The sequence below is a fragment of the Cygnus olor genome, chromosome 4 (genome assembly GCF_009769625.2).
Source record: "Cygnus olor isolate bCygOlo1 chromosome 4, bCygOlo1.pri.v2, whole genome shotgun sequence".
In the NCBI taxonomy this organism is placed as follows: Eukaryota; Metazoa; Chordata; class Aves; order Anseriformes; family Anatidae; genus Cygnus; species Cygnus olor.
In genome coordinates this window covers 71427560-71438142 of record NC_049172.1, presented here as the reverse complement: position 1 = coordinate 71438142, position 10583 = coordinate 71427560, and positions in this window count along the sequence as shown.

The window sequence follows — 10583 nt, the reverse complement described above, 5'->3', positions numbered from 1 at the left end:
GGCCATGGCGTTGACCAGTTGACATCAGAAGTGGATGTTGAGCACGCAGGGCTCTTGGCTGAGATGCTGATAAGGAACTGATAAGGACGGGTGGTTCAGCATCTCTGGGTGCTTCTGACTTCACTTAGCCTCCTGCATTTGGAGCTCCAGCAGGAGACAGGAGGGGATGGGAAGGGGCAGGTGTGTAGCACCAGCAAGGTCTCTTGTGCCTGTCGCCTAGGGCAGATAAAGGAAGAGCTCATGTACCTCTAGCACAGGGGCACTGCTGCTGTGACTTTCTTCCTCCAGTCTTCCAGCAGCAAGGTTTTGTACAAATAACCTGATGTTGGCAGCCCCTGGATCCGGAGAATAACTGGACAACGTGATATTTATACGCGTCACTGAAAAAAAAAATCCATTGCCTGAAGTGAAGTTGGCCAGGTCCAAACGTGAACTAAAGGACAGAAGTGTAGAGGAACATCTAAGCCCGGCTGTGAAATGCAACATCTTTGTTCTGCAGCCTCCCAGCTCTGGAACTGTTTGCCTTCCTGAAGCAGCACGGCTCTTGACCTGAAGGCTCCTGAGGCATCTGGGAGTTAAGTTGGTAGACGAGTGTAGGAACGTCCTGGTTGCAACAGGTTTGAGCAGTTTGTCATCAGCCTTGCCCCATGTCTCACGGGGCGTTGGAAGATGGGCTCCTCAACTTCCCTCGGGGCAGGGGGTCACAAAAAAAGCACTTTTCTTGCTAAAAGCAGAGCCCTGTGTTCTCCGCCGCCTCGGCTATTTTATCTTCCCTCAAATGTTCCTGCAAGCAGGGACTGAAGCAGCCACCCACAGACCCACGGGTGGTGTGGATCACGACCTCAGGTAGTTGATGCTTGTCTATATTTCAGCGTGTCTCCAGCTGAGGGATGCAAGGTGGGCGCTCCTCCTGCCTGACCGCAAGTCCCCAGGCTGTGTGCGTATGTACGAACATCCCCTCCGTTCCTGGGGAGGATCAGCAACAGCTCGTGGCTCCGTGCTGCTCCCCGTATCGCCCGTAAGGGACCCACCGCATTCCTGCGGCGTGGGAATCCTGCTGCTCAAACTCCACCTTCATTCCTTGCACCTTGCTGTGTGAAGCATGTTGTTCCTACGTGCTCAGAGCAACATGACTTGCATTCTTTTTTCTTTTTTTTAATTAAAACAAAAATAGCCTTCCTTCAAGCAAGCTGATGAATCTTTTGGTGGGGACCTGGTATGAGCCTCAAGAGCTGGAGTTCAAGCTTAACCACGTGTGAGTGACTCGCAAGGTCACTACACCTGTGGCAGCTCTGATGGTTGAGCTGCTCGAGCATTAAATCAGCAGTGTTATGACAACTTTTGTGGTTTATATTGATAATGAAAGGCCTGGAGTTGCCAGGACTGAGTTTTCAGGTGGGAGAGTGGAGATGAAGCGCCCTGAGGTTTTGCTAAGCTCTCCAGGTGCCTGCCTGTTCCAGCTAGCTGGCCCTTTTCTGCCTGCCCAAGGACTTGTGTTACACCTCTTTGTACTTTAACAAAAAAAAAAAAAAAAAGAATCTTAATCAAAATTCTGCCACCTTGCTTCTTCCAGCAGGTGACGTGGAACTGGAGCAGCTTCTCTGCTTAGGTGCCGCGCTCCTGCCCAGGATCATCTGCCTGCTTCGTTCGTTTTCCCTCCCTGCCTCTCTTGTGCTCAGGCCAAAACCAACTTGTTTCTGCCCTCTGACCTACGCCTTTGTGGAGAACAAAGCATTTCTGTTCAGCGCGACCGCTCCTACTCCTTTCTCCTGTCCCTGCAGCTCAGCACCCCCGGTATGCAGCCGGGTGCTTGAGCTGCTCGTTGCGAGGGGCTGCCAAGGGCCAGCAGGAAGGTGATGGGTGAGTTGCAGGAAAACAAACCTTTTAATCTTTCTGGCAAAGGAAAGCTAGAAAGCAGGCACCGCATAGTTTCCTTAGCCCTTGCTTCCCTCTCCTTCTGTGCCTAAAATATTTGCTGTTGCCCAAGGAAGCCTTGGGCCCAGACTACGTAAGCAATGGCAGGGGCGAGAGGGGAGCAAGAAACGAGGCTCCCTGCGAGCCTCTCCTTTTCTCCAGCCTGGTTCTGCCTGGTCCCGGCTCAACCACGCACACAGCACACCTCGCACGGGCTGCAGCCATTTCCTCCCCACCACCGTGGCGTGAGTCGGGGAAGAGATGTGAGGGCCTGGGCAGAGCCCATAGACCGGCTGTGGAGGGGTTCTTCCCTCTGCGAGAGCAGGGCTGTTGCTTACGGCTTTTCCCCCCGTGTTGTCATCAGTTCTACCTCCTTTTAGGCCCTTTTTATTTTTTTATTCTTATCTATTTTTGTTTTCCCCTGCTATTTTCCTTTCCCCGTCACCCTGATGCCCCATGGGGTTGCGGTGTCTCCCTGCTGTCTTTGCCAGCCGCAGCAGCCAGAGCAGCTCTTCTGCAGAGGATCGCGGATGTTGGTGGGGGTGCTGGCAATTTTTGGGTGCTCATCTCTTTGTACCCATGAGAGAAGAGAAGGATCTGGGTCCAGAGCAGCTTTAGGACCTCTCTGTGCTGCTCTATCCAGGAGACAAGTTTGCATGTTGGAGTGGTAACTTATCACCTATCTTGCTATGCAAAGTCTGGAAAGAAGGGCTGGTTTGTGCTAACGGTATCAAGATTACCACGAACAGGTTTGGTTTCGGGCCTGGCTGAAGGTCTGGGGTTATTTTTAAGCAGGTTCTTTCCTGTTCATAGAGGCAGCTAATTAGGACAGGTTGCAGCTTATTTCAAAACCCCAAGGGGTTTTCCTCTGCGAGGTCACAAGTGCCTAAACCCTCTGACTATTTCTCTGGTCTGAATTTACCCTGCTTGATTTCTAAGCCTACTCTTCCCTCCGAGGGGACTGTCCCCTGTGTTACCAGCCAGCAATTCATCCTGGTGTGTCCTTGGGCCTGGCTGCTGCTCTAGAGGGTGGGAGGGAGGGAGGGAGGGAGGGAGGGATGGATGGCAGTAGCTCAGGCAGACGCTTATAGGGTTTCACTGGTTCTGCTGCCATAGAATCGTTAAGGTTGGAAAAGCCCTCCAGGATCATCTGGTCCAACCACCCCGCTACCACCACTATCACCCACTAACCCACGTCCCTAAGCACCACGTCCAACCTTAAACACCCCGTGGGACGGTCACGAGCCGTGTAATGGCTCACGCTCAGGCTGGATTAGGAATTTCAGTGCTTTGAAATACCTGGGTACCAGGGAGATGCCCCCAAGCCCGACAGCAGCCCTGGAGCTTCGTGGGCAGAGCTGAGCCTCCTGAATTTTATGCCACGCTGTAGAGGCAGCCGCAGCGCAATGGTGCGTGAAAGCAGAGCCAAGGAGGGCTGAGCCTGAGGGAAGCGTTTCTTGTTTGCAGAGGGTTGGACATGAGAAGCGGGCTCGTAGCCCCATCTAGTGCTTGGAGAGAGCCCTGCTGCCAGCCGGGATGTGCACAGGCTTGGATGAGACCTTCCTCCAGCTGCACCGCACCGTTTGTAAGGGTCAAAGCCAAAAAAAAAAATCCTTCGCCGCTAATGCAACACGCCTGTGCTGGGTGCTAGAAGTGCAGCCTGAAGGGAAGGCTGCAGGGATGAGCAGTTTTCCTTTCACTGTGAGCCCGTGGAGCTCGAAATAAGGACTTGCATCCCATCGCTGAGTGTTAATTACAAGCAGCTATTGCACAGCCACCAGCTGTTAAATTATCTGTGACCCGAGGTGGCACATGTCGCCCTCATCCCTGGCTAGCACTTTCCCAGAAATGCAAAAATGCCTTTTAAATTCTTCTATCTACTTATTTTTATTTATTTATTTATTTATACTTATTTATTCATTTATTTTATTCATTTTATTTATTTATTTATTTATTTATTTATTTATTTATTTTGTAAGCTCAGTTTTTCATCTGCATAGGAGTAAACACAGCAAAACCTGTACCTAACAATATTTCTAAATCCCCTTTCCTCGGACTCGAAGCCTTGGGTGGCAAGGGAATTCTTTCCTGTGGCACACAGAAAGAGGCAGAGGTGGTGCCGGGAGGATTTCACGTGCGGTTTGATGGAGGTGGGGGTTTTGAGTTCACAGCAGAAAATCTCTGAAGAAGTTCAGATGTTTGGTTGGGGACCTGGACGAGCTCCTTGTCTGCTTTGTCTGAGGAACAGCGTGGTCTGGCTGGTGAAATGGCTTGGTGTGTAGCAGAAGCTGTTTGTGGCACAGGCTGAGTTTGGTGCCATGTTTGAGCTGGGACTTTGGGCAAGGGTCTGGTTCTTGGGGACAGAGCAGCCAGTGGGCTGGGTCATCCTAAAGAAGTGACACTGACTCTACTTTTTCCAGCTCTACGGTGGGATTTGCAGGAGATAGGCTTTCCCCTGTCTCCCCAGGGATGGAGCAGGCAGAAGAGTGCAGGAGAAGATGCTAATGTCTCTGTTCCCTTCATATAGGAAATGACTCCAGTGGATGGCTGCTACTTGTCCCTTGGCTTAGGTTCCTGCTGCTACTGCCCCTGTCCCTTCAGCTGGCCCTTTTAACCTGTGTATTTCTTATCATGGTGTAGCATGGAAAAGAAACCCACGTAACAACAGTTAGTATGAGACCTTATGAAAGGAGAAGGTAATATTTATTTTAAACTAAAATGATTTCATCCCATCAAGATGCTCGCAAACACCAGGATGCCTGCATGTACCATGCAGAGGACGAGGGACGCCAGCTGTCAAGTCTTCAGTCTTGCTCACTGTACTTCATTTTGGATATCTCCATGGTTTAGGTCATCATCCTCTTCCCCATATCCCGACAAGAGAAGTGTATTTGCTGTGTCGTGATATTGCTGTGATATGGCGAGTTTCTCCCATACTCTCAGCACCCTGGGGCTGGAAGGGGCAGGCCAGGCAATGCTCACAGGTGGCATGGACAGGGGAAATCACTGCTTGGCTGCGGCCCTGCTGCTCTGCCCTCCCTTCCTCCAGTGAAGAAGGAAAAGCTCGCTGTGTATTTCAGCTTGGTGAGGGCAGAAGTGTGGAGCTGGCCTGCCAAGGTCTCCTCAGGCCCCTTCAGCAGCTCTGCTAATGCACAGTCCAAAACTACCATGGCCCTTACCAGAAACCCTGAATCTCTGGGAGTCCTATGCAGTAATTCAGAGAGAAGTCGAGGTCTCTGCCGTCTCCTGCCCTTCATGTTTGCTTCCCCCTGTAAATTCGTGCCTCTGCCCTGCTCTGGGAACCCTAGCATGAGGCACTGAGCAGCAGAGATGCTATGGCATGGCCCTGCCCCTGTCTCACCTCTCAGGGGCTTTTTGCAAGGCTGATATCCTGGGTGCAGCCCAGCACAGGGCCCTTCCCCTTCCCTGGGCTCAGGGATGAGCTCTCCTTTGTTTGCAGAGTATTTGGCTCCGTGTTTGCAACCATGACCCCTGCAGAAATGCTCCCAAAGGGGGTGTCAGCCCTCTGGCAGCCAACCTGAAGCCCTGGCTAGGGCTGGAGGCAGAACCACGGCCTGCACACATCTGTACTCCTAGCATTCACGGAGCAGTGGGGTTTGATGTCATTCGAAGGAATTTCCTATGTATTTTTTTCCCTTCCAGCATGATGGTTTGGATGGGAAGGCCAACGGCATACTGGCTTGTATCGGGAATAGTGCAGTCAGCAGGGCCTGGGGGTGCTCGTCCCCCTGTGCTCGGCTCTGGTGAGGCCGCACCTCGAGCGCTGTGTTCAGCTTTGGGCCCCTCAGTACCAGAAGGACATCGAGGCCCTGGAGTGTGTCCAGAGCAGGGCTACAGAGCTGGTGAAGGGCCTGGGACACAAGTCCTGTGAGGAGCGGCTGAGGGAACTAGAGGTGTTTGGTCTGGAGAAGAGGAGGCTCAGGGGAGACCTTATTGCTCTCTGCAGCTACCTGAAAGGAAGGTGTGGGGAGCTGGGGGTCGGCCTCTGCTCACAGGTAACCAGTGACAGGACTAGAGGGAATGGCCTCAAGTTGTGCCAGGGGAGGTTCAGGTTGGAAATGAGGAGACATTTCTTCTCAGAAAGAGCAGTCAGGCATTGGGACGGGTTGCCCAGGGAAGTGGTGGCGTCACCGTCCCTGGGGGTGTTCAAGGAGAGGTTGGGCCTGGTGCTTGGGGACATGGGTTGGTGGTGACATTGGTGGTAGGGGGGTGGTTGGACCAGGTGATCTTGAAGGTCTTTTCCAACCTTATTGATTCTATGTGAAGTGGAAGAAATCATGAGAGTCAGCAGTTTTATGACAGATCTTCATTTCTCTGGCCATGGGAACATGCATGCAGGACCGCTGATGCCTCCTCCTGCAGCCCCCACGGACGTACAGGGTGTTGTTCACAATTCCCAGAGATTTTCCTTTAAAGAGCAGGAATCCTCTGGATCTGAAACAAGCTGAGGTTTATCTGCACGGGCAGCTGTATTGGAGGGGACTTTACAGAGCAGTAAAACACCCCAGCACACGGTGGCTTCCCACAGGTATGGTGTTGTAGGACAGAAGGTGTTGTGCCAAAACCAAACAGTGTGTGAGGAAAAGCAGGGGTTCTGCCAGCCTGTGCGCTGTGCATTCACTCCAGAAATTTTGTGGAGTGAGGGTTGATGGAAGGGAGCAGTCTCCAGCTTTAGAGCAAGCATTGCTGCATGTGCTGGGCGCTGCTCCATTTCCCAGGGAGCTGGAGTGACGCGTGGAGGTCTGTCCAGGCCTCTCCATCCCACCAGAGGGACTTGGAGGGTGACCAAAACGCTGAGGCACCCAAAAGCACGGGTACATGAGCAAACACAGACCAACGGGTCCTGAGAAGACCATGCAAAGGGTCAGTGAGAGGGAGTGATTCCCTTCTTCCTTCTGCATCATCCCAGACACAAATAGCATCCTGGGGTGTTCAGGTTCATCTAAAGAAGATTTTTCTAACATGAGATTAGAGAAGGGTTGGCCTGGCTTGTGCAGGGAGGCCGAGAGGTCTTCATCCTCAAATTCCATGACAGGAGTGGGAGCAGCTCCAGCTGGGATGGCTTCAGCTGTAGCTGATCCCACCACGGGCATGGATTTAAGTGTCCTGTGGGGAGGAAGGGAGCGTCCTTTCCAGCCCCTCTCTCTCTGCCCTTTCTGCTTGATGCTTGATGTTATGTGCCGATGCTGAGCTTGCAGTTACCCTTCCTCCTGAAGAATTTTCAGCTCTGCTTACACAATGTGCTGTGAAAAAGCAAAACACAGCCATAAAGCTGGGGACAGGCTCTCCCCTGTAGCTAATTGAGGATGCTGGGGGCAGAAGGGAGGGAAATACAGGCTCTTGAATCAGAAGGAGCTGTGTGTCAAACCCCACCCTGACCAAAATTAGAGCTCTAAATTTTAGAGCCATAACCTGCTCTAAAATTCCCAGCCTTGGAGAAGGCAGTTTATCAGCTTGCAGAGGCTGCTATTTCACTGGAGATCCATCTCCAGGTATGTTTGAGCACCAGGGCTTGGATTTCTCTTCTTCTTCTGTTGGCGATTGGGAATGTCAGCTGAGGCGAGGAGATCTGGGGACAAAAGCAGGTTCCACATTGTGCAAACTCACCAGAAATAAGGACAGGTCGATAGCGACTGCCCCATCTGATGTCCCTGGAGAATCTCTTCGTTGTGTTTGAAGGACCACTGCTTTTCCACTACACCGGATTTTCTGATTGCTGTATTATTTCCACATTTAATATGGGAGAGAAGAGAGTTAAAACATAGTTGGTTAAAACATGGGACTGCAAAACTCGAGCGTTTTTCCCAAGCTGCTTATCTCTGACCCTCAGCCCAGTCCTTGGCTATAAAGGGATTATGTACATACCACTCCTGGGTTTGTTTTGGGACGCACTTGGAAGCGGGACCCCATGTTATTTCTTCTTGGCATCTTATGAGCCTGCTGTGCTGTAAGCTCCTAGGGGACGTTGCCTGTCCTTGATCTAATGCTTGTGACAGTCAAGTCGCTCTCCCACCCCCTTCTGTACTGGTTTTCTGCTGGTAACAGCAGTGCAACGACACCTTTTGTGCCCTTGCTCCAGCTGGCATTGCTTGGCAGTCTCACCCTTTTAACCCAAAGCTGATTCCTGAGCATACATGGGCTGGCCAGGGCTAGCCGCCAGGTTAATGCAGCTCCCCGTGAGCAGTTCACTTCTGCAGCCTGGATTCCCACCCCTCTCCCACCAAACAGCACTCCCTAGATCAGGGTTTTGCTGTCATTTCTCTCTGTGGCCCACAAAAAGAGAGAACTGCCATGAAATGATCACACCTGGTAGCACAGCAACCTCCTGAGGTACTCGTGAAGAGATCCTGATGTTGGACCCAACAGATGGCAGCCGTCAACGTGCAACGTCCAAATAAAACACGGCCCCATGCGGCTTTTGGTCCTCTGACGGAGATGTTTCCCAGCGTGATGCTGCCCCGAAACGTGGGAGCCAACGGCACGTCGTTTCTGAGGTGTCAGGGCTAGGAATGCTGCTGCAAAGCACACGAGTGCAGAATGTACACCTGGAAGGGGTTGTTCTGGTTTGATGAGAAGTAGACATTGCCCAATACGTCTCATCAAAGGGCTGGATGAAAGGAAGAGGGGATCTAACAGTGGCTGAAACCCCAAGCCAGCGGTGTGCCCCAAAGCCTGCAGCTGTCCCTTGTGCTGCCAGCCCACTGGGAAGGCAGTAAGGACGTGCAGGGTTTTGTTATGCAGCACCCCTGGGTGCCCCCGAGAGCCTTTGGGGAACACTTGGGGAAGTTTGGGATGGAAGGATCTTCTATCAGGTCGAATTTTGCTTTTGCGTGGTCTCCGTTTCACTGCGAGGACATTTGAGATGGGTAAGAGGGGACGAGGCTGCGGTGCCTGCTCCTGGCTTCCCCTTGGTTCTCTCACAAGCTGCTGCTTCTTTGAATGACGAATTTCTTGCTTGTGTGTTTCCCCCCGTTTCTTTCTTCTTCAGCAGGAACAAAGATTTTTGAAGAATCTTTTTTTTTTTCTTTTTTTTTTTTTTTTTTTCCTGAAGGAACAAAGGCTCCACAGCCTGACCTCTGCCTGTTGGCCCCTCAAGTAGCTCCTGGCCAATTCCAAACAAACGTTACAGATGGGGAGAGCTGTGAAAGGGATTACAAGTTCATAAACAATGTAAAAACCTGTGCCTGGACGGGGGAAGAGAAGGGTAGGTCATTTCCTACCCTGTTTTGGCCAGCTGGCTCTGGCTACAGTAGGGGCTGGAAATCCAGGCTTGCTTAACTGTGCTGCTCACTGAGCTTCTAACTCTTGTTTTTTTGTTTTGTTTTGTTTTGTTTTGTTTTTGTTTGTTTTTTCCAGGTACAATTTTAGGAGGGACTTTAGTGATCCAGAAGCATGGTCCAGGGCATTTTTTTCATTTTGTTTGGAAAAGGTAGGCTTGAAATTACAACAGGGAGCCTTTGCAGGTAAGAGTTTTGTTTTCCCTGGAGGGAACAGGAAGATTCGATGGATTCCTTGCAAGGGATGAGCAGGGTATTGTGTTGGGGTCAGGAAACACAACCAGCGTCATCAGCAGGTTGGGCAGGAAGGGGATGGAAGGACCACACTCACCTTCTGTTGCCCTTCAAGTTGCATTTGCAGAAGCGCTTGGATGCTCTTGCTGCTGTGACTTTGCAGCTTGAGCTGCTGCTCCTTCAAAGCCTTTTCAAACCGATGCGAAAAAGGCACTCCTACTGACAGTCACACTCTCCTTGAAATGCCTCATTTATGGGTTTTCTTCCCATAGACAGGGATATAAATCAAAAGTGACAAGCAGAGTGCATGAAACAGGCTACTTCAGCGCCCGTGTTGTAGGGAACCTCATAAAGTCCTTAGCAGCAGTCAGGAGATCCCAGGTTTGGCTGCGAGACCTCAGCCCATAAAAGTTCCTGGGAGAGCTCGTGTGTTTTTTCCCCCCTGAGTGAGAGGAAACCTTTTTCTCTGTCTCATTTGTTGCTTCTACCCATGCCAAAGTCCCCTGTTCAAATGTGTTTCTTTTCCTTCACACCCTTGGATATACTTTCCATTGATCGTCACCCAGCTCTGTGGCCTTCAGATCCTGGATCTCGGCACTGCGATAGCCTCCTTCCAGACGAAAAGGAAGGATGAGGAGCTAAGAAGCTGCGGCTTTCACTTCTTTATCAATTATGGTTCTTCCTAGGCTCTGTGGTTAGAGAAGTGCAGAGCTCAGGAAAAATCCAGGATGATGACCTGGCCTCAGCATCAAGGATTTCCTCTCTGAGATGAGCTAACTGTTGCTGCGCTCCCCAAAGTAAGCATCTCCCCCTGATTTATGTGACTCTGTTACATTTTTATTTTTATGTTACACACCTCATTGAAGGGGCACAGTTTTCTCATGGAAAGTGCAATCGCTTTCTGGAGAGCGTTGCTGCAGAGTATTGCTGAATCCAGGCGCTTAGCAAAATTCAAAAAGAGGAAGGATATTTGTATGGATCACATCAGCCCAGACCTGTAAGGGATTATGCTAGCAAGTTTTGGAGCAGATCTGGATCTGGATAGTGCTTTCAGGCCGTAACTATTCTCTAGTGCTTCGGAAACCCCCACGGGCAAGACATTCCCTTACATCTGCCTCCCTGTTGTCTCCTTGCACC